The sequence below is a fragment of the Lutra lutra genome, chromosome 4 (assembly GCF_902655055.1).
Source record: "Lutra lutra chromosome 4, mLutLut1.2, whole genome shotgun sequence".
NCBI classification, from domain to species: domain Eukaryota; kingdom Metazoa; phylum Chordata; class Mammalia; order Carnivora; family Mustelidae; genus Lutra; species Lutra lutra.
In genome coordinates, this window is record NC_062281.1 from 182,223,609 (window position 1) to 182,251,566 (window position 27,958).

The 27,958-nt window shown below is 49.9% G+C and overlaps 1 protein-coding gene across 2 annotated transcripts in view; it reads right to left on the reverse strand.

Annotated features, from left to right (window-relative positions):
- ALPL (alkaline phosphatase, biomineralization associated) overlaps positions 1 to 27,565 on the reverse strand; it is a 58,241-nt gene extending 30,676 nt beyond the window's left edge. Inside the window, exon 1 of one of the 2 annotated variants that reach the window (XM_047727649.1) lies at positions 27,402 to 27,565. The gene's annotated coding sequence lies outside the window, so the exon portion shown is untranslated. Of the gene's footprint in view, positions 1 to 262; positions 376 to 27,401 lie in introns of those variants that run through there. The other variant, XM_047727650.1, reaches the window with a different exon arrangement.
- Positions 27,566 to 27,958: the final 393 nt, after the last annotated feature.

Here is a 27,958-nt window from a genome sequence, read left to right on the forward strand (position 1 = left end):
GATAAACCGGGAGATAAATGCCCAGGGCTTGGCACATTAAAACACTCAATGTTAGCTGGTAGTAACGGGTGGAACGAGCATGCCAGGCCCCGTTCGAGGTGCCTCACATGCACGGACTCGCCTAACCCGCACAGCAACCCTCCCGTATGTGCCACCATTGCTCCCACGGTACAGAGAAGTTCAGTAACTTGGCCAAGGTCACACAGCTATGAACAGGACACTATGGAGATGGAAAGGGAAAGACTCTTAATGGAGCACCTACTACGTGCTGGAGCTTTTGATTCCGCCTTCCAAGGATCCTGTGAGGTGGGAATTATCAGCTCTGGGTCAGGAGACAACACTGAGACTCAGGAAGTAGGAGGGAGGAGCAGGGTCACACAGCCGTCGCGTGGGAGAGCTGGGATCTAGGCCAGGGCTGGCTGGCTCCACAGCCAGTGTACTTGCTACTACCCCATCACAGCCCTCTGCCAGGACAACTTCCACCACTGGTGGCAAGAGCTAAGGCCTCAGCCACCCCTGGTACAGGGAGCCCTGTATCAGCGCGCCAGGTGATCTCGTTCTGCCTATCTCCGTGTGCAAGCTAGAGTCCTCGCAGGAGTGCTGCGGGATATCCCTGGTGTGTGTGCCCAGCCCCTGCCCCACCACTGGCCCTCAAGTCAGGCTGCTCCCTCCGCTCCCTGGCCAACTCCCCTTGGGCTGCCTCCATAAGGGGAGTGGCTTTGCTTGGTCACAATTGCTTCCTCCCTCCCAGGTCAGCCTTTCCCGGTTTATAACTCCCCGGAGAGGCTGAGATGGGCAGGGGCAGCCCAGGGGTACAAGTCAGGGTCCTGGGCAAATATTCAAGAGCTGTTTCTTCATCTGTGAAACAGGATTAATAAACGCCACTCTGCTTCCAATATCAGCTTCCAGGGAGGGAAGGAACTTTCCAAACTATAAAGTGGTGTAGATGTTCCTAAGGCTTTCCATGGCTCCCCTTCTGATGACCATAGTGGATCTCCGCTGTCATCGCTGGCCACCCAGAATCCATTCCCCCCTCCTAACAATACCGCAGTTTCCTTGGACAGCCACTCTCCCTGTTTCAGCCCTGGGGTTTGGGTGGGATTGATCCCCACCCCCAGCAGCTCCAGGTGGGTCCTGCTGGGCTTACCCTGGAAGATTTTCTCCACCTGGATGGTGTGTTCTAAGGGTGAGGCAGGGGGGGAGGAGCACTGTGTGGGGCCTAAAGATGGAACCACTCACTCCTTAGAATCTGGAGTCTTGGGTAATAGTGCTTGAGTCCCTGGATGCAGCCATGCCTGAAGCTTGCCTCTGAACATCCAGGTTCCACGAGCCAATTAATTCCCCTTATTGTTTGCCTTGGATTTCCTGTTTCCTGGAACACAGTCTGACCTCAGAACTCCAGTCCAGTCAGTTCTTCTGAGCCCCTTATAATGTAAGCAACCACATCATGTCACACCCAGCCAGCCGTTCCTACCAAAGGAAAGAGCTTGCAAACAAGGTAAAGATGGGTCCATAAATTTCAAGTGCATGATTAAATAGGAGTCCAACTGAACACAAGTTACGTTTTCTTTTTGGAATCTATAAACCCTTAGAATCATAGGAGGTCCTCGGACAGGACCCACAACCCTACTGCAGGCAGGACTGAGACCCTCCCCTTCCAACAGCTGATGTCAGTGGGGTTTAACTCTTCCACCTGTGCCAAGTGTCTGTGGTGTGCCTGGCCCTATGCTCGGCGCTGCAGGTGCAAAGCTCCGCCTTGCAGGCCCTTCAGTCTCACGAACACATTTGCACTGGGTTTTATACGAAAGCCCCAGGAGGTCAGAGTATGGGGGGTAATACTGCTACACCCATTTCACGGAGAAAGAAACGGAGATGCAGAGAGGTGAAGTGACCTGCCCAAGATCCTTCTGCTAGAGGTGGGGCCAGGTCAGGCCATGCTCTGGGATTGGCCTGGCTCCAGAACCAGAGCTTTTCCTCCCAGGTGCAGGGTTGGCACTGGGGCTGTCATCTCTCCGAGGCAGTCTGTGCTGTTGAGAAGTCAGAGTGGTTTAAAGAGCTGAAGAAGAGGAGGAGGAGGAGCCAACTGGCGGGCTCAGTTGGTAGAGAGTGTGACTCTTGATCTCAGGGTCATGAGTCCAACCCCACATTGGACATAGAGATTACTTAAAAATGAATAAATAAAAATCATAAAATAAATGCAATTTTAAAATCTAATGAAGAAAGCCCAGCCTCATGGGCTTCCTGTTTGCCTGGGGCTCTTGGCTCCATGCAAAGCCCCAGTGAGCAAACCCATCTGGCTTTACTATCCTATGAGTCTCTCCTCCTGCAGGCTGTGGCCAGAGAGGGAACCAGGCACAACCCAGAAATCTAGGCCTCAAAAGCTTTCACAGGCAGCCCTGGGCGCCCCAAATGAACTGTCCCAGCCTCTACCCTGCCTCGCCAAGATCCAGCTGATACTGACTGAGCACCGCTGGCACACCAGGGCCTTCCCTCCTTGTAATTCAACCAACATCTGGCTGATTGCTGTTTACTGAGCACCTACTATGGCTGGAGGGTATTCTACACACTAAACAGAACCACCCGAATCCCTGCTGCTGGGGTGACCAGACAACAAAGAAGGAGCAAAGTCAACAGGCTACCAGGTGGTTGGTGCTAGGCCTGATGGAGAAACAGGAGGCAGCAAGGACAAGAGGAGATGGTGAGGACAAGCCCGAGACGCCAGGAGAAGGCAGTAGTTCTCCTCGCCTCAGAGCATGTGATTCCCGAACTGCAGATAAGGACACTTCAGGAAGCTTCAGGATTGAAGCTGGTGTCCGCCTCCATCTGCTCATCTCACCAGCGGCTGCTGGGCTCCCTGATGCCCTCCTCTCCCCTAACCCTACCACATGGCACTTGCTGCCCTTTGGCAGATGACGCAAGCAAGGCTCCGCCAGGTGAAGACACAAGCCCAGGCCCACAGGAGCACAGAGAGGCCGGGGTCAGCCCCGGTGCCAGCCTCTGCAGCCGCCTCTGGGCAGGGCCCACATCTGCTCCCGAAGGCCTCGCCTTCCGTCTCCAGCTCTGGGCTTGTTGAAACTCAAGCTTCCTCTTCGCTGATTCCCTGTCCTCCAAGAGTCCCTCGCCCTTTCCCAGAGCCCCTGTGGCTCTCTATCCCAGGTCACACGAGCCTGTAATTAACTTCTGCCCATCACTAAACCCGCATCTGTGTTAAGCCTCCTAAGGACATGTTGTGTAAGGCCAAGGGTGGGTGGACAGCTGGAATACGCGTGGAAGGGGTGGGGAGCTTCTCACTGAGCTTCCCCATCCTGGATCTGTCCGGGAATCCCCAAAACCCCTGTGTAATCTCCCTGAACGCTGGAGCATAGTGGAAAGACCTTGGCCATGGAGGAGGCAGACGCGGGTTGAGTCTGTCCAACTTTGAAAGTGACTCTGCATCTGGGGCTGCAGATTTCTTATCCATCAAACAAGGTTAGTCAAGCCCGTCTTGCAAGGTTGTTGTAAAGATAAGATGCCCAGGAGAGTATCTGTTAAGAGATAAAACTCAACAGAAAGTGTATTTAGAAAACATTTAGGAAGGCCTGGCAGACAAACATCAAGAATTTGTTGAACTGAATAGAGAAGTTTGCGTCATGGTGAACCACCACCAGCGGCCAAACAATAGCTTCATTCATTATGCTCCTAGTAGGCATCCTCAGTACCAACCCCATTTTATAGAAGGTGGGGGTGGGGGGGGTGGGGAGGAGCACAGAGAGGTTAAGTAACTTGCCTATGATCACACAGCAGGCAGCAGTAAAGCTGGGACTAGGAACCCCAGAATGTCCACCTCGGAAGTACAGACTTCAAACCATTATGCCAGGTTAGTTAACCGAGGCACTGAAATACAGGGACTAAGTGCTGAGCCAGGAAGGGATCATGGGCAGCCCCACTCCAGAACCTTCCCGCTTAACTATCCCATCGGCTTGTCAGAGCCAAAAGGGACTCTAGTCTACCCTGACACACTCATATTTTTCCCCCAGCAGGTTCCTGAATTCCAAAGAGGTAGTGTGACCCTCCCAAAGTCAGACGGCCAGTGAGCTGAAGAATCAGGACAAGCAGCCAGGTTTCCTAACTCCAGAGCCCAATGCCAACCCTGAATATCACACAGACCATGAGGGGCCATCAGGGAAGGAGTCTCAAGGATGCACCAGAATTTTTCCAGCAGAGTAGAAGGAAGGCAGTCTCAGGAGAGGAAACAGCTCATGCAAAGTTCTAGGGGTCACTAAAGTCTTTTTTTTTTCCCCCTAGAGAATAGTGAGCTATAAAGTGCATGTAAAGGTTGGAGCAGGGGCAGAAGATGAGGCTGGTTTTTCATATTAATTACTTCCATTTTGTTCTTTTATTTTTTTTAATACTTTCTTATTCTGTATTATGTTGCCACCATCTTTCCTTATTTCTTTTGCACGCTTCTCCCATCCAAGTACTAACCAGGCCCGACCCTGCTTAGCTTCTGAGATCAGACGAGATTGGGCGCGTTCAGGGTGGCATGGCCGTAGACTCTTTTGCATGCTTCTAATGCTTATTTAAAGTTCTTGGTACAGGGTTGCCTGGGTGGCTCAGTCAGTTAAGTGTCTGCCTTATGGCTCAGGTCATGATCCCAGGGTCCTGGGATCGAGCCCCACTTCCAGCTCCACGTTCAGCAAATCCCTATTGCCCCTCCCCACTGCCAGCTCCTGCTCAAAGCACACACTCGCTTGCTCTCAAATAAATAATAAAATCTTAAAATATGTAAATATAGGGGCACCTGGGTGGCTCAGTGGGTTGGTGCCTCTGCCTTTGGCTCGGGTTGTGATCCCAGGACCCTGGGATCAAGCCCCACATCGGGCTCTCTGCTCAGCGGGGAGCCTGCTTCCCTTCCTCTCTCTCTGCTTGCCTCTCTGCCTACCTGTGATCTCTGTCTGTCAAATAAAATACGTAAATAAAATAAAATTCTTGGTCCATCTGTTCTAATATCACGGACTCAGTGGTATCCCTAATCAATGCGCCGTTTTTCTGAGGCAGCCACTGGGCTCCAGCTGGTGGCGCAGCGGCTGCGGGAGCAGGGAAGCCATGCAGCGTTAAAGCTAACAGTAAGGGAAGATTATCCACCTTCTGGACCCTCTTTCTCAAATTAACACCTGAGTACTGAAACAGCAAAGCAGCAACATGTCACTAAGCCTAGGGACTTACAGAGAAAATGCAATGTCCAGGGGAGACCGAAGGGAATTTTAAACTTGTGTGTAGGGGTTGGTGCAGCTGCCAGGATAAGGAGTGGGACAGAGTCTTTAGGCTGATGGAGATATTAGAATAGAAAAGAAAATCAGGGGACGCCTGGGTGGCTCAGTCCGTTAAGCGTCTGCCTTCGGCTCAGGTCATGATCCCAGGGTCCTGGGATCGAGCCCCAAGTTGGGCTCTCTGCTCAGCACGGAGTCTGCTTCTCCCTCCCTCTCCCTCTGCTCTTCTACCTGCTTGTGCTCACTCTCACTCTTTCTCTCTCTTTAAAAAAAAAAAAAAGAAAAAAAAAAAGAAGAGAAAATCAGGTTTGAGTTCTGCTCTTACCCCTTTGCATCAAAAGCCTTCTCCAGCAGGCACTCCCTTCCCCAGCACGCCCACTGCCCTGGACCTACCACAGCCAGCACGCTCACTTGGACAGGAGCGTCTGCAGGCCTGAGTGTCTGCTGGCGTAAAACCAGGGCCAAAGGGGACCTGGCTGGCTCAGTCCATACAGCATTCGACTCTTGATCTCGGGGTTGTGAGTTCAAGCCCCAAGTTGGGTGCAGAAATAACTTAAAAATAAAATCTTTTTTTTTTTTTAATTTTAAGATTCTATTTATTTATTTGCCAGACAGAGAGAGAGCGCGCGCGCACAAGCAGGGGGAGCAGCAGAAGAGGGAGAAACAGGCTCTTTGCTGAGCCCGATGTAGGACTTGATCCCAGGACTCTGAGATCCCATGACCTCAGCCGAAGGCACACGCTTAACTGGCTGAGCCACTCAGGCATCCCAAAAATAAAACCTATATAACAAAAGAAAACCACAAACAACAACCTTGGAGTGCAATCAGGGCAGTGAAGCAGGCCACGTGGGTTATAGGAATCAAGAGGAAACGGACAGGCCTCAAGCCACTTCAACCACCCCTCCCCTTCCAGACCTCAGAGCTGGTGGATTCTGACCTAACTAGACAGCCCCATTCCCTGCCCACCGCTTCTGGGGTGCTGGAAGTGAGGCCCAGTCCCAGGGTATTGGTTACCTGGGGAGGGGGAGTGGCAATGCCAAACTGAGGCTCTCCACTCCAGGACTGCCATCTCCTTGAGCTCATTGATGCTGACAGAGACCAGGGTCAGGCTTAGGCTTAGATCCTTAGCTCAGTCCTCAGCACCAGACATAATCTCTGAACCTGACCTCCCCCCCCTAAACACACCTGGCCCCCAAGAAATGAGATCAAGGGGAATCCAAGGAACACAATGACTTCAAAACAAACTGATTAGAGATACCACCGGAATCAGCTGTATTCAACAGATGGACCGAGAATTTCAACTAAGTATTAGAAACACACAAAAGAAGTAAGGAAAGATATTAGCAATAGAACAGAACAATCAAGTGTTAGAGCACCCAAGTGGAAATACTCGGTATGAAAAACAGTTGAAATAACAAAGGTAAGAGGTAAAGTGGAAATAGGGAACAGATACCAGATCGGGGAACACTTCCAGGAAAGAGCTGGGAAGGATTAAGAAACAGAAAAAATTTTTAAACTTTTTTTTTTTTTTTAAGATTTTATTTATTTATTTGACAGAGAGATCACAAGCAGGCAGAGAGGCAGGCAGAGAGAGAGGAGGAAGCAGGCTCCCTGCTGAGCAGAGAGCCCTATGCGGGGCTCGATCCCAGGACTCTGAGATCATGACCTGAGCCGAAGGCAGCGGCTTAACCTAACCCACTGAGCCACCCAGGCGCCCCATTTTTTTTTTTAATATTTTTTTTAAGATTTTATTTATTTATTTGACAGAGAGATCACAAGCAGGCAGAGAGGCAGGCAGAGAGAGAGGAGGAAAAAACAGAAAAAATTTTTAAAAGAGAGGGTAAAACAGGGGCACCTGGGTGGCTCAGTGGGTTAAAGCCTCTGCCTTCGGCTCCAGTCATGATCTTAGGGTTCTGGGATCAAGGCCCACATTGGGCTCTCTGCTCAGCCGGGAGCCTGCTTCCCCCTCTCTCTCTGCCTGCCTCTCTGCCTACTTGTGATCTCTCTCTGTCTGTCAAATAAATAAATAAAATCTTAAAAAAAAAAAAAAAGAGAGAGAGAGAGGGTAAAACATCAGTTAAAGTTAAAACATCAGCCCCAAACTTACTCCATTAATTTGAAATGGATCACAGACCTAGTGATAAAAGCTAGAACCACAAAGCTTCTAAAAGAAAACGTAAGACTGGGACGCCTGGGTGGCTCAGTTGGTTAAGCAGCTGCCTTCGGCTCAGGTCATGATCCCAGCGTCCTGGGATCAAGTCCCACATCGGGCTCCTTGCTTGGCAGCGAGCCTGCTTCTCCCTCTGCCTTTGCCTGCCACTCTGTCTGCCTGTGCTCACTCTCGCTTCTCTCTCTATGACAAATAAATAAATAAAATCTTAAAAAAAAAAAAAAAAAAGAAAACGTAAGACTTTGGGGAAGACAGGAAGTCTTAACCTCAAAAAAAAAAAAAAACGATAAACTGGACTTATCAATAGTAAAATTTCTGCCCATCAAAAGACACCACAAAAAAAAAAAAAAAAGATGCCATTAAGAAACTGAATAGATGGAGTGTCTGGGTGGTTCATCCATTAAGTGTTTGACTTTGGTTCAGGTCATGATCTCAGTGTCATGGAATCCAGCCCTGCATCAGACTCCCCACTCAGCGGGGAGTCTGCTTCTCCCTGAGCACACTTCTCCCTCCCTCCCTCTCCCCTGCTCTTCCCCTCTGCCCCTCTCCCCGCTCATGCATAAATAAAATCTTTTTTGGGGAAAGATTTTATTTATTTATTTATTTATTTGACACACAGAGAGAGAGAGAGATCACAAGCAGGCAGAAAGGCAGGCAGAGAGAGGGGAGGAAGCAGGCTCCCTGCTGAGCAGAGAGCCCAATGCAGGGCTTGATCCCAGGACCTTGAGATCATGACCTGAGCCAAAGGCAGAGGCTTAACCCACTGAGCCACCCAGGTGCCCCTGCATAAATAAAATCTTAAAAAAATACTGGACAAGGCACATAATGGAAAAGAACATGCATAGTACATACAACTGACAAAGGTCTGTATCCAGTAAATAAAGAACTACTGAAGTTGACAATCCATGATGAACAAATACCCTCCACACACACACACACACACACACACACACACACACACACACAGGGAAAACTGCTCAGCAAAAAGAGGTGTGAACAAAGGATACAAAAGATGTATTTCAAAAACCTTATGCTAAGTGAAAGAAGCTGAACATAAAAGAGTGTATGTTGTGTAATCCATCTATATGAAACTCCAGAAAAGACCAATATAATCTACGGTGAAAGAAATCAGAATAAAGATTACATTTGGGAGGCAAAATGGACTTGAGAGGGGCAAGAGGGAAAGTGCTGGAGAGAGAGAAATGTTTTTTAAATCTTGGTTGGGATCATGGTTGTAAGGTAATGTATACATGTCAAAACACACAGAATTGTGCTCTTAACATCTGTGCATTTTATTGTATGAACTGTACGTCAACAAAAAGAAAGAGAGCGTAAGTCCCAACATCTAGGTATTTCAAGAAATAATGACGATAACCATAGAACTAAAGAAAGATGAAAGATCTCCCTTTGAAAGGGCCCCAAATAAACCAAACAGGACAGAGAAGGAAAAACACACACTTAAAAATATTATAGTGAATATTAAAACACAACAAAACCTTCTAAAGTCTAGAGAAAAACAGATCACTTACAAAGGAATATGTATCAAACTGAATTGACCAAAGTACCAAAGGAAAAGAATCTGAAGCAAGAATTTTATATCCAGCTAAACTGTCATTCAGATGCTAAAGACTACATTGAAGGGATCATGTTTGTCCCAAAAGACACCCTCTAGGGGCGCCTGGGTGGCTCAGTGGGTTAAGCCTCTGCCTTTGGCTCAGGTCAAGATCCTGGAGTCCTGGGATCAAGTCGCGTGTCGGGCTCCCTGCTTGGTGGGAAGCCTGCTTCTCCCTCTTCCTCTCCCCCTGATTGTGTTTCCTCTCTTGCTGTGTCTCTCCATAAAATAAATAAATAAAAATTAAAAAAAAAACAAAAACAAAAACAAAAACTCCCAGATCAAAGAAAAGAACAAGAACATATATCCAAAAATAACTCAGTACTAAAAAATCTGGAAAATTTTAATCTGAAGGACAAGTCAGTGGATATAAGGGCTTAAGAGGGAGACCAAGAAACATGAGCAAATGTTAATCTGGCCTTTGTATGGAAAAACTATAGCTGGCAATCTTTTTTAAGTAAATGAAACATTAAAATGAAAGAAAAGCAAGATAAAATGAAATAAAAATCTAAGAAGGCAGAAATAAAAGAACACAGACACATTCTTTTCAGGAACACTCAAAACATTTTAAAAATTGATCACAGGGGCATCTGGGTGGCTCAGTGGGTTAAGCCTCTGACTTTAGCTCAGTATGTGATCTCAGGGTCCTGGGATCGAGCCCCACATCGGGCTCCCTGAAATAAATAAATAAAATCTTCAAAAAAAAATTTATCACATACCAGCCCATAAAACAAGTCTCTCCTTTATTTTTATTGATTTTTAAGATTTTATTTATTTTTAAAGATTTTATTTATTTATTTGACAGAGAGACAGAGAAGGAACACAAGTAGGGGGAGTGGGAGAAGCAGGCTTCCCACTAACAGGGAGCCCAATGTGGGACTCGATCCCAGGACCCTGGGATCATGACTTGAGCTGAAGGCAGATGCTTAATGACTGAACCACCCAGGCACTCCTAAGATTTTATTTTCAAGTCATCTCTACACTCAACATGGGTCTCAAACTCACAAACGCAAGATCAAGAGTCATAGGCTCTACAACTGAACAAGCCATGAGCTCCAAGGCTCTCATTTTATTTTATTTTAAAGGAATAAAGGATTTTTTTAAAGATTTTATTTACTTATTTGACAGAGAGAGATCACAAGTAAGCAGAGAGGCTGGCAGAGAGAGGGAGAGGGGCAAGCAGAGAGCCCGATATGGGGCTCAATCCCAGGACCCTGAGATCATGACCTGAGCCGAAGGCAGAGGCTTAACCCACTGAGCCATCCAGGCACCCCAGGAGTAAAGGATTTTAAAGGATTTTTTTTTTTTAAGATTTATTTATTTGAAAGAGAGAGAGCGAGAGACAGCACATGTGAAGGGGCAGAAGGAGAGGGAGAGGAGCAGACTCTGCTAAGCGCAGAGCCCCAGTCAGGGCTCGATCCCACAACCCTGAGATTATGACCTGAACTGGAAATCAAGAGTCACACTTAACCGACTGAGCCATCCAGGCGCCCCTCCAAGTCTCTCATCTTAAATGACTGGTTTCCACAAAGCCCACATTCTCTGACAATGGTACAATTAAGTTAGAAGTCATGTTCTTTTATTTCATGTTCTTTAGAAATCATGTTTTGAAAAGGACAAACAATTCCCTATACAACCAGAGATTAAAAGCATCTCTAAATAACTCATAGATCAAAGAAAAATCATAGTAGAAGTCTGAAATTACTTAGAACTGGGTGATAATAAAAACACTGATATAGGGGCACCTGGGTGGCTGAGTGGGTTAAAGCCTCTGCCTTCGGCTCAGGTCATGATCCCAGGTCCTGGGTTCAAGCCCCACATCGGGCTCTCTGCTCAGCAGGGAGCCTGCTTCCTCCTCTCTCTCTGCCTGCCTCTCTGCCTACTTGTGATCTCTATAAAAAAAAAAAACAACAAAAAAACACTGATATATCAATAAGTACAGAATGCAGCAAAGAAAGGGTAAAAATTAATGAGCGAAGGGGAGCCCGAGTAGCTGAGTGGGTTGAGCAACCAACTCTTGGCTTCAGCTCAGGTCATGATCTCATGGGTGGTGGGACTGAGCTCCTCATGGGGCTCCACTCAACAGGGAGTCTGCTTGAAGATTCTCTCCCTCTGCCCGTATGGCCACCCCCTCCTCTCTCATATAAATAAATGGATTTTTAAAAAGTATTGAGTTAGGCATCTAACTTAGGAAGTTAGAAAAAAAGCAACCCAAAGAAAATAAAAGATTATAAAGAACTGTAATCAACACTACTGAGAACAAAGATTCATTTGTAAAGATCAAAACCACAAGTATGTCCTTTAAAAAAAAAGGTCAATAAGGGGGGACTGGGTGGCTCAGTCACTAAGCATCTGCCTTTGGCTCCGGTCATGATCCCGGGGTCCTGGGATAGAGTCCCACATTGTGCTCTCCACTGGGCGGGGAGCCTGCTTCTCCCTCTCCCACTCCCCCTGCTTCTGTTCCCTCTCTTGCTGTCTCTCTCTCTCGAATACATAAATAAAATCTTTTTAAAAAGTCAATAAACCTAAAGCAAGATTAATTTTAAAAAATACAAAATAGAGATAAGACCAACTATTATGAAAAAGGGGATACGGGGTGCCTGGGTGGCTCAGTCATTAAGCATCTGCCTTCGACTCAGGTCATGATCTCAGGGTCCTGGGATCGAGCCCCACATCAGGTTCCCTGTTTGACGGAAGCCTGCTTCTCCCTCTTCCACTCCCCCTGCTTGTGTTCTCTCTCTCGCTGAATCTCTTTGTCAAATAAATAAATAAAATCTTTAAAAAAAAAAAAAGAAAGAAAAGAAAAGGGGATACAATTTCTTCCTTCTCCTTCTCCTTCTCCTTTCCTTTCCTTTTCTTTTCAGTAGTCTCCAGGCTCAGTGTGGAACGCAATGTGGGGCTTAAACTCATGACCCTTAGATTAACACCTGGGCTGAGGGATACCTGGGTGTCTCAGTTGGTTAAGCATCTGCCTTTGTCTCAGGTCATGATCCCAGAGTCTTGGTATTGAGTCCTGCATCAGGCTCCTTGCTCATCGGGAAGTCTACTCCTCCCTCTCCCTTGACTGCTGCTCCGTCTGCTTGTGTGGGTGCTCTGTCTGTCAAATAATTAAATAAAATCTGTTTGGAAAAAAAAAAGACCTGGGCTGAGATCAAGAATTAGGTGCTGGGGCGCTTGAGTGGCTCAGTGGGTGAAACCTCTGCCTTTGGCTCGGGTCATGATCTCACGGTCCTGGGATCGAGTCCTGCATTGGGCTCTCTGCTCAGCAGGCAGCCTGCTTCCCCCTCTCTCTCTGCCTGCCTCTCTGCCTACTTGTGATCTCTCTGTCAAAAAAAAAAAAAAAAAAATGAGTGAGGTGCTCAGGGCACCTGGGTGGCTCAGTCAGTGGTGTCTGACTCTTGGTTTTGACTCAGGTCATGATCTTGAGGTCTGGGGATTAAGCCCCACATCGGGATCTTTGCTCACTGCAGAGTCTGCTTGTCCCTCTCTCTGCTCCTTCCCCTGCTCTCTCCCTCTCTCTTAACTGGGTGGCTCAGTGGGTTAAGTGCCTGCCTTCAGCTCAGGTCATGATCCCAGGTTCCTAGGATCGAGGCTCACACTGGGCTCCTTGCTCAGCAGGGAGCCTGCTTCTCCCTCTGCCTGCCACTCCCCCTGCTTGTGCGCTCTCTATCTCACAAATAAGTAAAATCGTAAATAAATAAATAAATAAATGAACTGCTAAATTGACCTATATTCAATTTTAGAATATATTTGACCTATATTCAATTTTAGAATCCAAAATATGATTAGACTCAGGAATATAAATAAAGAACGATGACAAACCAGTAAGAAAATGCAAAAAAAAAAAAAAAAGACAAATAGAAAAATAGGCAAAACAGGGGCGCCTGGGTGGCTCAGTGGGTTGAGCCTCTCTGCCTTCAGCTCAGGTCATGGTCTCAGGGTCCTGGGATCGAGCCCTGCATAGGGCTCTCTGCTCAGCAGGGAGCCTGCTTCCCTTCCTCTCTCTCTCTCTGCCTGCCCCTCTGCCTACTTGTGATCTCTGTCTGTCAAATAAATAAATAAAATCTTAAAAAAAAAAATAGGCAAAACACATTACCAAAAGAAGACTCACACATATGCTTACACACTTACTCAACCCCGCCAGAAATCTGGGAACTGCAAATCAAGGTCTACAACGAGAAATCCTTAACACTTACTGGATTGGAAATAACGAAGAAGTCTGACAACACCACGTGTTACAGAAGACACGAAGAGCAGAACTTCTTATACGTTACTGGTGGAAGTGCAAAGAGATCCGATCATTTTGCTCTTATCTTGTAACGCTGAACAAATTTTCACGTACCCTATGGCCCAACAATTGGTGGCTAGGTATACATCAAGAGAAGTCCTAGCTACATGCATTAGAGAACGTACACATGAATCTTCGTAGGTACTTTTCCTACTCTAGCAAAAACCTGAACACAACCCCAGTGCCATCAACAAGAAATTAAGTAAAATTCTGAAACAGTTACCTGGTATATAAATGACATACACAGCAAGCAGTTTTAAAACAAACAAACAAACAAAAAAACCACTCCAAGCGCCCGGATGGCTCAGTCAGCTAAGCGGCCAATTCTTGATCTCAGCTCAGGTCTTGATCTCAGGGTTGTGAGTTCAAGCCCTGCATCTGGCTCCACGCTTGAAGTCTATTTAAACAACGATGAAAGAATTACAGCCACAGGCAGCAAGCGGATCAATTTCAGCAACGTAAGATTCACTTACAACCAAGTCCAAGGAGATTATTACATAAAGTACGGGACACCTCTGTAAAGTGTATATAGGGACACCTGGGTGGTTCAGTCAGTTAAGCATCTGACTTGGGGGTCAAGTCATGATCTCAGCGCTCTGGAATGGGCAGCGGGCCCTGCACCCAGTGGGGACTCTGTTTCTTCCTCTCCCTCTGCCCACACCCCCACCCCGCTCATCCTCTCTCTCAAATAAGTAACACCTTTCTAAATAAATAAATGTGAGAACTTAAAACTGGGAATGAGAAACCCTAGATCCAGGAGTGATTACCACCCCCACCCACCAACCCCCACCCCGTGAAGAGAGGCAGTGGGCGGAGGTTGGAGGAGCTCAGAGGAATGTGTAAATTACTGTCAATATTCTAGTCCTGGTAGTGGATGATGGTTCATAGGGTTTTTAAATCGATTTACTTATTTATTTTATTTTATTTTTTAAAGATTTTATTTATTTATTTGACAGACAGAGATCACAAGTAGGCAGAGAGGCAGGCAGAGAGAGAGAGGAAGCAGGCTCCCTGCAGAGCAGAGAGCCCAATGTGGGGCTCGATCATGGGGTTCTGGGATCATGACCTGAGCCGAAGGCAGAGGCTTTAACCCACTGAGCCACCCAGGTGCCCCTTATTTATTTATTTTAAAGACTGATCGATTGATTGACTGATTGGAGAGAGTGCTGGTGGGGGAGGGGCAGAGGAAAAGCATCTCAAGCAGCCTCCCTGCTGAGTGCCTGGGGACCCCACGACCCTAAGGGGCCATCCAGCAAACGGGAGGTCACCCAACCCCTTATTTGCTCTACTCATTCCTCCACAGCTGGTGGGAGGTCTGCAAGCTCTGGGTCCTGCCCACTTCTCTGAAATCACCTCCTGGCCCCCACCCGTACCACTCACCACTCACACCTTGTCTGCCCAGCTTCCCCCCACCCCCCGCCCCACCGTGCTCAGGGCTTTGGTGCTGGCCCATCCCCTGCCTGGAACACTCTTCCCCAGGACAATGCTGGTCTCACTCCTCCTTCTTCAGGTCAGAGGTCATGTCTCGCATCCTTTCCTTCCTTGCCCTGCCAGGTGAAGAGGCCCCCACAACTCCCCAGTCCCCCTACTATTTTACAATCCTATTTTCTTCCCAGCACTCCCACTGTCTGAAATTAACTTATTTTATGGTCTGTCTTTTCCAGTACCATGGAGTTCCTGGAGGACTTGGTGGTGGTTGCTGCTGTACCCCCCTGTACCTAGAACCACACCTGCCTATAGAAGATCCTCAGTAAGTATTTGCTGGAGGGAGGGGAAAAAAAAGATCTAACGCCAACTCCTCCAGAAATCCCTTGTGGTCATTCTACCCAAGGCTTGGTGAGGAGGCCCCCCTCTGGTCCCATGGTTCTCGAACTTTCCTTCATCCTACACCACCTGGGACTCTGCAGGAGCCTGTCCACCTGAGTATCTCCCCAAACACTGGACGTTCTCTGAAGGAAAAACTGGACCAGATTCACTCATGAATCCCAGTACCTAGCCCTGGGCCCAGCAGGGAGCTGGACTAATAAAATATTTGTTGAATGAATGGATGAATGAATGTCCTCCGCATTCATCTCATCCGCCTTGCTGACTCTGCTTCCTCCTTTCTCCACCCTGACAGGTGCTAAGAAGTCGACACCCAGGTGAGCTGACACACCCTGGTGAAATGATGAGCAAGGCCACTCGAGCCGGAATATCGGAATATCGTGGAGCAGGGGAATCCCTTTTCTCCCTCCCTCCCCACCCCAGGAGCCACTTCAGGCCTCAGAGCGGACAAACCCACAGGCCAGTACTGCCTCTCACAGGAATCCTCTGGGGCCTGCCTTGGCCAAACCAACAAGACAGGCGTCCTGCCCGTATTTCACCCTCCATGACTGGCTGAGAAGGTTGGCGGGCCTGCCTCAATGCCCCAGCTAGAGGCCTTGTACAGCTGAGCTCTCCGTGGCCAGGTGCTGGTTGGGCAAATCCAATCATGTAGCTACCCTACAGGACAGGATCCACTTCCTTTGGGGGAGGAAATGGGACAGGCAGGCCAGCCCAGGGATTCCGTGAAAGAGGAAATTTCAGTGCCAAGTTCTCACTTAAGCCAGTGCTCTGACATTTCCCAACCCAGGAAGACCTTAGAAGGGTGGGACAGAAACCCGGGAGGGTCAGGCCAGAGGCCAGATTCCTGGACCGAGGCTGGGGCCAATCTCCCACTGAGGTTTCTGAGTTAGCAGTGGTTTCAGTCTGCTAATTACCCTGGCCTCCCCCTGACCCAGGTTCCCAGAGACACCGGGACTGCCCTGCTGTGCCCCCCACCCCCATTTCTCCCTGCCTCCAGGAACCACACAGGGGACAGATAAACTTTGCACTCCTCAGCTCAGAGGGCCAGGAAGTGTCATGCAGTCTGTTCCTGCCTTGTACCTCCTCCCCGAGTCTGGCCCCGGAAGAACCAGGAGGTTCAGGAGTTTACACATCTGGCCTGCAGAGATTTATCTAGTATTAAATGATTACGGGCCCATACTCTGGAGCCAGGCTGCCCAGGTTCAAATTCTGGCTTAACTGCTTATGAGCTGCATGACCTTGAGCACCCTACTGTGCTTCTACTCTTTAACCTTTAAAACCAGCGATTTGTCCCTACTCGATGGGGAGGCTAAGTCACCCAAACAGAGAAGGGTGTGTCGAACACTTACTTAGCAGGCCAAGCACACATACGGGATTCGGTGAAAGACCACTCTTACTATCATTAAATACATTGAGGTTGTTTGGAGTCAGGCCTGGACCAGACATCCGTAGACAGACACACCAGAGCCAAAACCAACCTGCTCAGCCGATTGGGGTGGAACAAGGGGAAAGACTCCAGGCTCTGGGTCCAAATCCCAGCTTCACAGGTCTGTGACCCCGGGCAAGTTACGGAACCGCACTGAGCCTCATTTCTGCCTCTGGGTACTCCGGATCACAGCCGTACCTCCCTCCAAGCGGTCACGGCTCCTCCTCACCGGGAAAGATGCTAATGTCTGCTGCTGGCTGTGGGCAGTGCTGGGCAATTAGGGAGCTGACACAGGCAGGGGCTACCCCAGGCAGGGGTGAGGTGACAGGTAGGTTCCCCTTCCTGGAAACCTCTGTTGAGGCCCCTGCCTGGGGGTATGATGCGCAAGTATTCATTCATTCATCAAATATGCATTAAGTGTGTACTATGTGCCAAAAAGCACAGCACACATTGATTCAGCATTTTGACAGCCATTTCTATTATTATTAAAGAAGTTAGGGGCGCCTGGGTGGCTCAGTGGGTTGAAGCCTCTGCCTTCGGCTCGGATCATGGTCCTGGGTTCCTGGGATCGAGCCCCGCGTCGGGCTCTCTGCTCCTCGGAGAGCCTGCTTCCTCCTCTCTCTCTTCCTGCCTCTCTGCCTGCTTGTGATCTCTGTCTGTCAAATAAATAAATAAGATCTTAAAAAAAAAAAAAAAAAGGAAGTTAAAGTTGCTTGGCACTGAGGTGAGGGTACATCTGTAAATAAAACGGACGAAAAGACCAGTCAGAGGTAGTCGTTGGGAGAACCCATACCTGACTAAGGGCCTGAGCTGCCCATAAGGAAACTGACTTGTCCTGGGGCCAATCACCACCAAACTATTTATGAGTCGGTGTCATCAGCAGAGATGTGAAGACATCAACGGAAGGGCAGCCAGGCTCATCCTGGGGCGGCTCAGGTGTCACACCCAGCAGGACCAGCCTCCACAGGTTTCCCTGTGGTGAGAGAGCCCAGCTGAGCTGGGGAAAGCCTTGCCAGGTGGGGAAGCCTCTCCATAACCCAAGGATGACATGCATTTGCCGAAGGCAGGCGCCTTGCTAGACACTGGAGTTCGCCAAGGATTTGATGAGATTCTCGCCCTCCAGAAAAATCATACTCCAAGGCAGACATCCCATAGACAATCAGATTGTAAGAGTCTTCAGAACACATCTGGAGAAAGACCATTGGCCTGGGATCCTGATCTGAATTTGAGGGCTAATTTTTGCCATTGGTTTGACCTAAGCCTCACTTTCTCATTTTCCCCTTTTGCAAAATGAAGACAGTATTTTGGGGGGGGGCTGTTTTAAGGATCCAGTGAGTTCACGAATAAGAAAGGACTTTAAAAGTACACCTGGCCAGCTCAGTTGGTGGAGCATGGGACCCTTTTTTTTTTTTAAAGTAATCTCTACACCCAATGTGGGGCTTGAACTCACAACCTCAAGATCTCAAGATCAAGAGTCCTATGCGCCACTGACTGAGCCGGTCATGTGCTCCAAAGCATATGACTCTTGATCTTAGGGTTTCGAGTTCGAGGTCCCATATTGGGTGTAGAGATTTCAAATAAATAAATAAATGGGCTTTAAAAATGGAAAAGTACAACAGGAGCCTGGAAGCTGAGGTTGGGAGTCTCATAATAACTCATCCAGCATCACTTGGCTGATTAGAACAGGAGCTAGAACTGGAACCGGAGCTGGGTAGGCCAGGCCCTGTCCCCCTCCGTCAGCTGCCCCTCTCAGCTGCCTGCCTTTGCTCCGTGGGGCCATCGATTCACGAGAGGCCCAGGGGACAGGTAGAACACTAAATCCCCTGGAGCAGGGATTACCATTTCTTTCCTTGGGACCCCAGGTTTTCTAACCTGCCAAAGGGAAGATGCCATCTGCCAGGCTGTCCTCATCGGTAGGTGGGAGGTGCCTCGCAGGGAAGGGCGCCCTCCCCAGGGAAAGGGGTAGCCCCGTCACAAAGGCGGCAGAGCCAGGGAGGAAGCCAGCGGCAGGGAGCCAGTGGCAGGGACGCAAGGAGGTGAATTAAAATCTGGGCAGAAGTCCTGGGTTCACCAGCCCGGGCAACTCAGGCACATTGCTTCACCTCTGAGTCATTTCCCTCACTTGGAGAATGGGTCGCTAGAACGATTAAAAGTGTATATATATAAAGCGCTTAACCAGAATTGCTCGGTGCATGATAAATATTCATAATATTCAAAATATATCCGAAAGTCATTAGTTCTTTTTAAATTTATTTTTTAAATTTTTGAGAGAGAGCGAGCACACAAGCAGGGGGAGCAGCTGAGGGAGAGGGAGAAGCAGACTCCTTGCTAAGCAGGGAGCCCCATGCAGGACTCCATCCCAGGACCCTAGGGTCATGACCCAAGCTGAAGGCAGACGAGACACTTGACCTACTGAGCCACCCAGGCGCCCCAAATGTTAGTGACTCCACTATTATTACTCTACCATTCTTTTTTTTTTTTTTAAGATTTTTTATTTATTTATTTGACAGAGAGAGATCACAAGTAGACAGAGAGGAAGGCAGAGAGAGAGAGAGAGGGAAGCAGGCTTTTCGCTGAGCAGAGAGCCCGATGCGGGACTCGATCCCAGGACCCTGAGATCATGACCTGAGCCGAAGGCAGCGGCTTAACCCACTGAGCCACCCAGGCGCCCCTACTCTACCATTCTTACTACCATTAGTACTGTAAGGACCTATTTAGCTAGCGGCTTCCATCAAGGTTAAAATAATAACGTTGTTTAACCCTTAAACTATCCCTGCTCCCCTTCCCCCAGGGGACTTAACTTAAAGACAAGTCCCAGAAACCAGCTCCAGGTAACAAAGCCCAGATACAACGGTAGGTCAGGCCAGGTGGAGACATCCAATCAGTGGGGGGAGGCATACTGTCTCCCTAGTTACCAAGGTGTGATAGGCTAGGTCAAATGTCTATTATAGGATAAATTGTAATTCAATTGGTCACCTAGCATCACTGTGCAGCTTTCTCTGTGTGTTACAATCTCATTGGCCACCTGTGCGTGGCCAGGCCCGACCACATGGCCTTTGCCCTTAAAAGCTAGTCTGTGAAACGGAGAAAGGTCGCCCTCTTTGTAAGAGGCGTGGCCCTGGCCGATCAGTTTGATTCTTGATGCTTGGCACGAAATAAAGCTTTTCTTGACCTTCGCTTTCTATCAGTCTCGCTCCTTTAATCACGGACCCATTTGGGGGGCATAACAGTACTATCAAAGAGGGTGGGATAGGGGTGAGCGTAACTCTCCAGGACCAACCAGCCTCTTTCTTTCCACTCTCACTATACAGCCTGGGTCATCACCATCCCTAGAAGCCAGCACCGCCCCCTTGAGGACTAAGCATGGGCACCACTGTGCGCCCCAAGAAAGGTCCCCACCTGGCACCAGAGGGGAGTTCTGGCTCAGTCTAGCTCTGAGCTCCTCCTGCTTTCCTGTACAAGGAAAGGAGACTGAGGAGCCGGGGGACAATGACCTAGGGCCTCCTTGGGCCTGTCCCTTCTCCACGCTCCATGCAATGACCAGGCTCCATGCAATGACCAGATCTAATTTGGTTCTGGGATATCCTTCAGTCTTGTGCCAACTTAATTTGTTGAAAAGGGCTGCCTGGAGGACTGCATTTAGAAGGCCCTGAAGTTTGGAAGGAAAAAGAGCCATGGCTGAGTGATGGTATCTGACTTGAGTGTAACTATTTGCCACAAAAGAGCTAGAAAAGCCCTGAAGGCCTTGCCTCAATACAAGTCCTGGTTGTCAGGAGGGATAACTGGAAGCCAAGAGGAAAAGGGACTTGCCCAAGGTCACAAAGCATGAAAAAGGGCAGGGATTCAAACTCAGCTTCCTCTGGCTTTCTGAGGATGCTTCCTGCCACGATTGTTACTTCCTTCCTCTGGACCAGAACAGGAGGTGTCCAGGCCCATTGAGACCCACTGTCTTGAGAGAACAGAAGCCAGAAGCCGCAGGCCCCCAAGAGGACCACCTACTCGGTTCCCCGCCCTCATCCCCACCCCTGGGGCCTCCTACCACACTTTGCAAACCCCAGAGGCAGAAGGTTCCAGTGAAAACAAATGTAGACGGCACCATCCCCTGAGGGCTTGTATACAAACAAAGATTTGAATTCAGATGCTAATCAGATAAGCAAGACCACGTGAGACCTGGATTTGGTTCCCTTTCCCCTTTGCAGCTGTGTGTCGTGGCAAGTTACAGAGCTTCTGAGTTTCAGTTTGCTCCTCTGTAAAATGTAGAGGAAGAAAAAACACACTACAGTCATTCAAAGAGATTAGCTCCGTGTTCCTGACGCAGAGTAAGCCCTTAGACATTAATTATCAGGATTAGGTTAACGGGGGGAAAAACCCCCACATCATTTTCACACACAAAAAATATCAAGTGATCCAAGCAAGGGTTTGGAAGGGGTGTCGGGAGGAGCCCTGTTTTTCATCCTTGATAGCTGGCTAACTGAACCGAAACATGAATTACCAAGTTTGATGATTTCATTATAAGGAAGGAACCAGATTCTCCTAGGAAAATGGATTGTATCATTTATGTCACAGAAAAGGAAGCAGCAATGAGTGGATGGATTGGCAATACTGGGGGACAAACGTGTCTGCTTCCCACTTGCCAGGTGGGGGACTTCGTGCCTCAGTTTCCTCCTGTGTATTGTGGGGATAATAGCACTGGCCACCCAGGGCTGCTGTTAAGACCAAATGAGCAATTCCAGGTGAGGCAGTGGGCCACCCCTGGCCTGGCAATGCTAGTAGGTATTAGTGAGCGTTGGGGGACATGTGGCACGGGGAGTGGGCGACACTCAATGAAGGAGGCAGAGAAAACAGCACCTATAACGGTGCTAAGAGTGAGGGAGGGGAGGAAGACTCAGAATCCGCTGAGACACCTTCTGCCCAGAATGGTGGCAGATGGTTAAGTTATCAACTCCTGTATGTTAAGGAGCTGTTGGTAAGTCAACGTGGGGACAGGTGGAGGGAGAAATTGACAAATGATACTCAGAAAGGCCAAGCCTGACACGGTTCAGTGACAGCCTACAAGAGGCCTGGGGGATTACAGGACAGAGACCTGGGAGCCTCAGCCTGAGATCTGAGAAGACAGCCCCCACCCTCGTTGTTTCCTAGACAAAGTGAAAAGGTAGATCAAAGAAGGCAAGAGATTGACTTAACAAAAAGTCACATGACAGATCCTTTTAGAGGTTGGATTTATGGCTTTTCAAATAAAAGCCACCTAAACACTTTTTTTAAAGATAAAATGTTTGCTGAGCTCTGCCTGGTAGCCTACATACTTGACCTCATGAAATTCACTCATCCAAACCACAAACTGAAGTCTGGGAGGGTGAAGATACTTCCATAGAACTTTGGGTTGGGGAGAAGGTATTTGTCCTGGAGGTCTTTTTCCCAGAAATAGCCTCCCAGCCTCCCCTCCCCTCTCCTCCCGTCCCTGGGTCAGAAGTACTGGGGAAGGGTTTGACCCTGGTATGTCTACCCTCTGAACCTCTGTCTCAACTGCAAAAGGGCAGGAGGTGGGGAGGAGAGAAGGGATCAGAGATAATGTTCAAGATGCCTGGTGCCCAGCAGGTACTTATAAAATACAAACCCACACGGGCCCCATTTCTGAGCTCCTCCGCAAGTGGGAGGACCATGTTGGGGCCCGTGGTTACTATCAGGTTGTCAGGTGGGGTAACTGACCCCCTTGTTCATCTTGTACCCCCAGAACAGTTGTGGTGACCTTCTAGAATCTTCCGTCCAGGCAGCTGCTTTCAGACCCCCTGTATTTGACCATAAGGCTTCATGGCCTGCCACACTGCCCTTACTGAAGCTCAGTCACAGTGACTTGGAGGTCTGTGTTGCCACCATGATGCCTGCCTGTCATGGCTAGGCCTTGGCACTCAGCAAAGGTGGCCCAACAAGAGCCCTGAGTTCAGAGCGCAAGACAGTGTTTCCTGTCTCGGAGATGAGTGACACCAGCACGCAGGGCAGTTGGGAGCATTTAGGTGAACGGGTACTAGTCCAGGGAGTCCCTTCCCTGAAGGAGCGTGTCATCTGTACCCTGAAGGACCAAGGGCTGCCTGTCCCCAAGTGGGTAGGCCCCGGGCCAGCTATCTAAGTCCTGACAGGCTGTTGCCATCACCCCTAGACCTCTAGAGCCCTTAGACTCTTCCCAGGGACCACCAGAGCAAGAAGAAAGCTCCTTCCACAGCAGGAGGGACCGCTATCCACGTGTCCCACACTCCTACCCTGAGCTCCCTGAGGGCCAGCCCAAGCCCCATGCCCTCATTCGGATGAGATTTGAGACCTCCTTCCAAAGCCTCAAAGCACCTCACCCAGAAACTGCAAATTCAGAAGGCAGGGAGGTCATGTCCATGAGGAAAGTGGGCGTGGGGGAGAAGGGAGCCGTGGGGACTGTCATCAAGTGGACAGAGGGGCTGTTACTCAGCTCCACCCATGGCGACACAGCTGGGATGCAGCGCAGTGTGGCCACATCCCCTGGTCTTTCAAGAAAAGTAGAATGAAATCACTTGGCTGAGTAACAGCAACAACTAAATCAAGGTCTTTAAATCACTGCAAAAGCCAACAATCGGCCATAGCTGTCCCCTGCCCTGTCTGGAGGGCAGTCTGCGCCCTAGGCCTGTCTAGGCCTGCCATGACCTGGGCCATAAATATGGGAAAGCCAATTCACTGAATTAGAGACATTCCTAGTCTTGCGGATGTCAGGCATTTGGGCTTACCAACAAGGACGCGGAGGCTCAGAGAGGGGACCTGCCCAAGGTCCTACCACTAGTGTATCAACCCCTCAGGACTCAAACCCTGCTCTCAAATGAGTTGAAGATCCTTTTCCTACCGATCCACACCATCTGCATCCTCCCTGAACAGCTTTCTTTTCAAAAACTAGATACATTGTGGACACAGTGGATACGGACACGAGACTGACCAAATCCAAAACACTGGGTACTTTTATTTTTTTTTAAAGATTTTATTTATTTATTTATTTATTTGTCAGAGAGATAGAGAGTGCACAAGCAGGCAGAGAGGCAGGCAGAGGCAGAGAGAGAAGCAGGCTCCCTGCTGAGCAAGGAGCCCAATGCGGGACTCGATCCCAGGACCCTGGCATCATAACCTGAGCCGAAGGCAGCAGCTTAACTGACTGAGCCACCCAGGCGTCCCAACACTGGTTACTTTTAAGGAAGTCGTGGACCTTAGAGCCGTAAGACTGAATTCCCAGTCCAGCTCCCCTCTAAGCAGCTGGGTGACCCTGGGTAAACTCCTTCCCCTCTCTGGGCCTCCACCTTCCTGATCTGCAAAGCAGCTAGATGACCGAGCCAGCTGCTAAACATCTTCCAGCTCTGAAATCCCAGGCATCTGTGAGGTATTCTCACTGCTCAGTATTTTGTGGCCACAGATGAATATAGAATAATAATAATAATAATAATAATAATAATAATGGGGAAGGCAAGCCCACATTTGCTGGGAAGGCACACTACAATTTTTAGTGAAACCTGACTCCTGGTTACTGGAATCCAGAAAGAACCACGGTAATACTCAGGCACTTTAACCACCATCCGACAGTTAAACAAAAACACATCTGGTTTAACTTCATTTTCCTCATCTCCTCCCCCAACCCCCTACCCTCATCTCAAATTTTACCCCTTAATTTGAGAAGTCAAATTAAATGCAAACAATTGATTTCATGCCACAGTGAGGTTGAGAATTTCAGCATGGAAAACTTTAAGCATGAACTTTTTCTGGGAGCAATCATGAACTGTTGGGGGGTGGTATGGGGAGGTGGAAAACATAGAGACTGTTCGTGAATGTTCTTTGGACCCTGAACATTCTACCAAAGTTGCTAAGGGCCGACTGTGAACCCAGCACTCAAGAGAGGCCAAGTGATTTGCCTGAGGTCACACAGCGAGGACTGGAACCCAAGATGCTGACCCAGAAGCCAGGGTTTCCCCTGGTGTCCGGGCCTTTCACCTAAACAGGGCCTCTCCCGTGCCCTATGGACCACCTGCTAGTGGTTAAGGAAAATACCCTGGGAACACAGAACTTCTCAGCCACCAACACGGGTTCATCCCAGTGTTGGAAAACCATTTATGATCTTGCTGGTCCCTTATTAACCCACATTACAGATGATTTCTTCTTCTGAGGCTCAGAGAGGGAAAGTAATTTGTTCAGGGTCACATAGGAATGCTGGGAATGAACCTCCAATCTCCTCCCCACAGCAAGCTACTGCTCCCTGCCCCCTTAAGTCAGGATACCTCTAGAAGGGATGGGAAAAAAATGAAGCCATACAGCCCAGCCTAGCTCCAGCCGAGACTACGTTGCCCTGGGAAAGCTGAGTCAGCATTCCTGAGACCCTGCGCAGATTTCCGAGTGCTGGTTCTCAGCCCAGCTCGCTCACTCTCCCCGCAACGCTCTCTTCGAGTTCTGGGGTTTGTATCGACAACTTCAGTTGGGCCTATTTCAAGGTCTCTGGGCTGTGCTGCTGGATCTTGCTCCTGGATTTAGACACCCTCATCCCCGGAGGTGGGTACAACACAGAGATCACCAGACTTGGAATTCTCACCACTTGGGCCCTCAATCCCAGCTCCGCCCGGTAGCATCTGAGTGTCCTTGGGCAAATCCCTCCCATCTAAGGAAATGTAAGGCGAGGACAGCATCTAGCTTGCAGGGTCGGATAGGTAATGTCCAGTGGGACAGGCAGGGGCTGAGTTCCGTTTCACTCCATTTCCAAGCTGGGACACAGTGAGACAGAGGGCAGGAGGTCCTGCAGAGGTAAAAGCCCGGACCTGTGCCCAGCACAGAACTCCGGGCTCCTGACCTAGGCTGTGTCTCGGATGATAGGAGGTAGCTTCTGAGTATGGGCAATGGCACCAGCTCATCAAAGATTGGGCAGAGCCCGGGTGAAGGTGGGTGACCAGGCGTCAGGGGCAGTGACATAACCATACACCCAGGGTTAGGGTTGCATTTTTTGCTGAGATTAGAGCTCACTGGAGCCAATATTAAGCACAGACACCAGCTCAACACCTTGCACGCATTAGTCATATCCAGAACTCACCACGGGTAGGTAGTTTACTGATGGCCTCAGCTTAAAGGAAAACACCGAAGCATAATAGGGGACAGAACCATCTGGTCACACAGCTAGGGTGCCTGATCTTTGAGTGAGAACAAAATGTTAGGCAACCAATCTTACACGTGTTACTGCATTTTAATCTCCTCCCTTGTGAATTTCTTGATTCCAATTCTATGCAAATGTCCAAATATTGCTGTGTTCTCTTCACTGCTCCTTGGCCAGCACCAAGAACAGGGCTTGGCACAAAGCTTCATATTTCCTAAATAGAGATAGTATTTTGTTTCTGGCCTCAGTTCAGTTTTATTCCTCACACGAGTCTTAGACACGAGGCACGCTCCCCATTTACAAGTGGTGCCTCAGACAGGGACACTCACAGGGATCTCACTCCAGAGGTGGGGAAGTTGGGGAGCTGTGTTCTGCTTAGTGAATTCAGAGGCATGAAGTTCAGGAAGGAAAAAAGAGACAGAGGGCCCAGATGGACAGGTGGGGAGGACTGAAGAGAAAGCAGGTTTGGAGGGTGGGCAGGAATGGAGCCCAGAACTAAGGCTCTGCTCTTTCGTCTCTTAGGTGGTAGAGTGGAATCGGGAAGCTAAGGTTGTGTGGGCTAGAGTCTGGGTTAGAATCCTAGTCTCATCACTTCCTTAATGTCTATAAGCCTCAGTTTCCCCATCTGTAAACCAGATGATGCGTGTGAAGTGCTGGAGCAGGCCTAGCACGCAGCAGGCACTCAATGAACAGCTTTCGTCCTGGCTCGTGTGGGAAACAACCCTCGCCTCTCTGGGAAGCCTGCCCCCCCCCCCAGTCTTCCCCAGGGTCCAAAGCTCTTTCTGACCTGAGAATGGCCCCCTCTTTTGATCTCCAGCATTTTTTCTCCTCCAGCCAGAGGCCTTTGTAAAGGCCCCTACCCCATTATGTGTTGGAAAGGGTCAGAAGGGACAATGATGGGGTTTTTTCTCAGCTTCCACTCCCAACATTGTGACCAGGCATTGAACTGTTTTTTATTTAAAGTGGACATGGGAAACAACTCTGGGCGACCCACTCACCTGAGCACTGCCATAGCTTTACCCCCACAGCCGCTGTGCCCACCCCAACTCCCAGATAAACATCCAATCGCCAGAGATCCCCTCTTCTCCAACCTCCCATCATGCGGCTCTGGGACCCTCAGCGCCTCCCTCGCTCTATTCATCCGGGCTCTGGCCCAAACTACTTTGGACCCCACCTGGACGCACTGGCCTCCTCCCCAAGCGGCAGTGGCTTGATCTAGAGGCTCCCAGGCATGGCAGGGCACCAGGTTGGGTGCTGGGGTTGGCAGCCTGAGTCTCTTGATCTCCCACCAAGGGGGTATCCTTGGGGCTGCTCAGTCACGGGACGCCAGGGAGAGGGGTGTAGATGAAAGGTCTAAGTCCCGGGCAGAGACCCGGGAGGCAGGTAATCCCAGGACTACAGCAGCGGTCCCGAGCACGGTCCCCTTAGCTCGCGGTCCCCGCGGGCGCCGCGTCCAACCTCCAGCCCAGCCCAGCACGCTGCCGGGAGCCCCGGATGCGCGCGAAAACCGGAACAGAACAGGTGCCTGAGGGTCCCCAATGGGCTGCCCTGGGTGGTGTAGAGGCGCGGAGGTCCGCGCCCAGACATTTATATCCATCCTCGCCGCCACCCGCGGACGAGCGGAGGATGTAGGAGAGGCCGGGATCGACCACGTCCCCCGGGGGTCCCGGGGAGCCGGAGGACAGCACAGAGTCCTTACCTGAACGGACTACGTGGGCGAGGGTCTGTCCTGGCACAAGCGACGTGGGGTCGGTGCGCTAGGACCGAAGGCGCGGAGTGGCGGGAGCGCGACACTGCCGGGGCCACCTCCCCCGCGGGCTTATAAAGGCGGCCGAGGGGCCCGGCGAGGAGCCGGGGCAACCCGCCCCCGCCCCCGCCCCCGCCGCCTGCCCGGTCCCCCGCCCGGGCCCCGGCCCTCCCCCTCCCCGCCACCGCTCCCGCCCCGCCCCCGCCGGAGCTCTGCCGGCCGACCAGGCCACGCGGCCAGGGCGCCCCCTGCCGGGAAGCTGCCCACTCCTCCTCCCCCCACGCCCGGCTGCTCCGGGAGGGACCGCGGGGCGGGGGAGGTGGGAGGCATCGGCCTGTGCGTTCCCGGTCCCCCCGCGCTCCCGGGCCCTCTCCACCTCCTGGCTTCCCGCCAGGACCCTCTGTCCCTTCCTCTCTGCGAGGTCGGGCGGATTCCGCTCTCTGCGCGTGTATCCCAGTCGTCTTTATCTTTGGCTGCAACTTCGTTCTGTGTCTCTCTGTGGTCTTCCT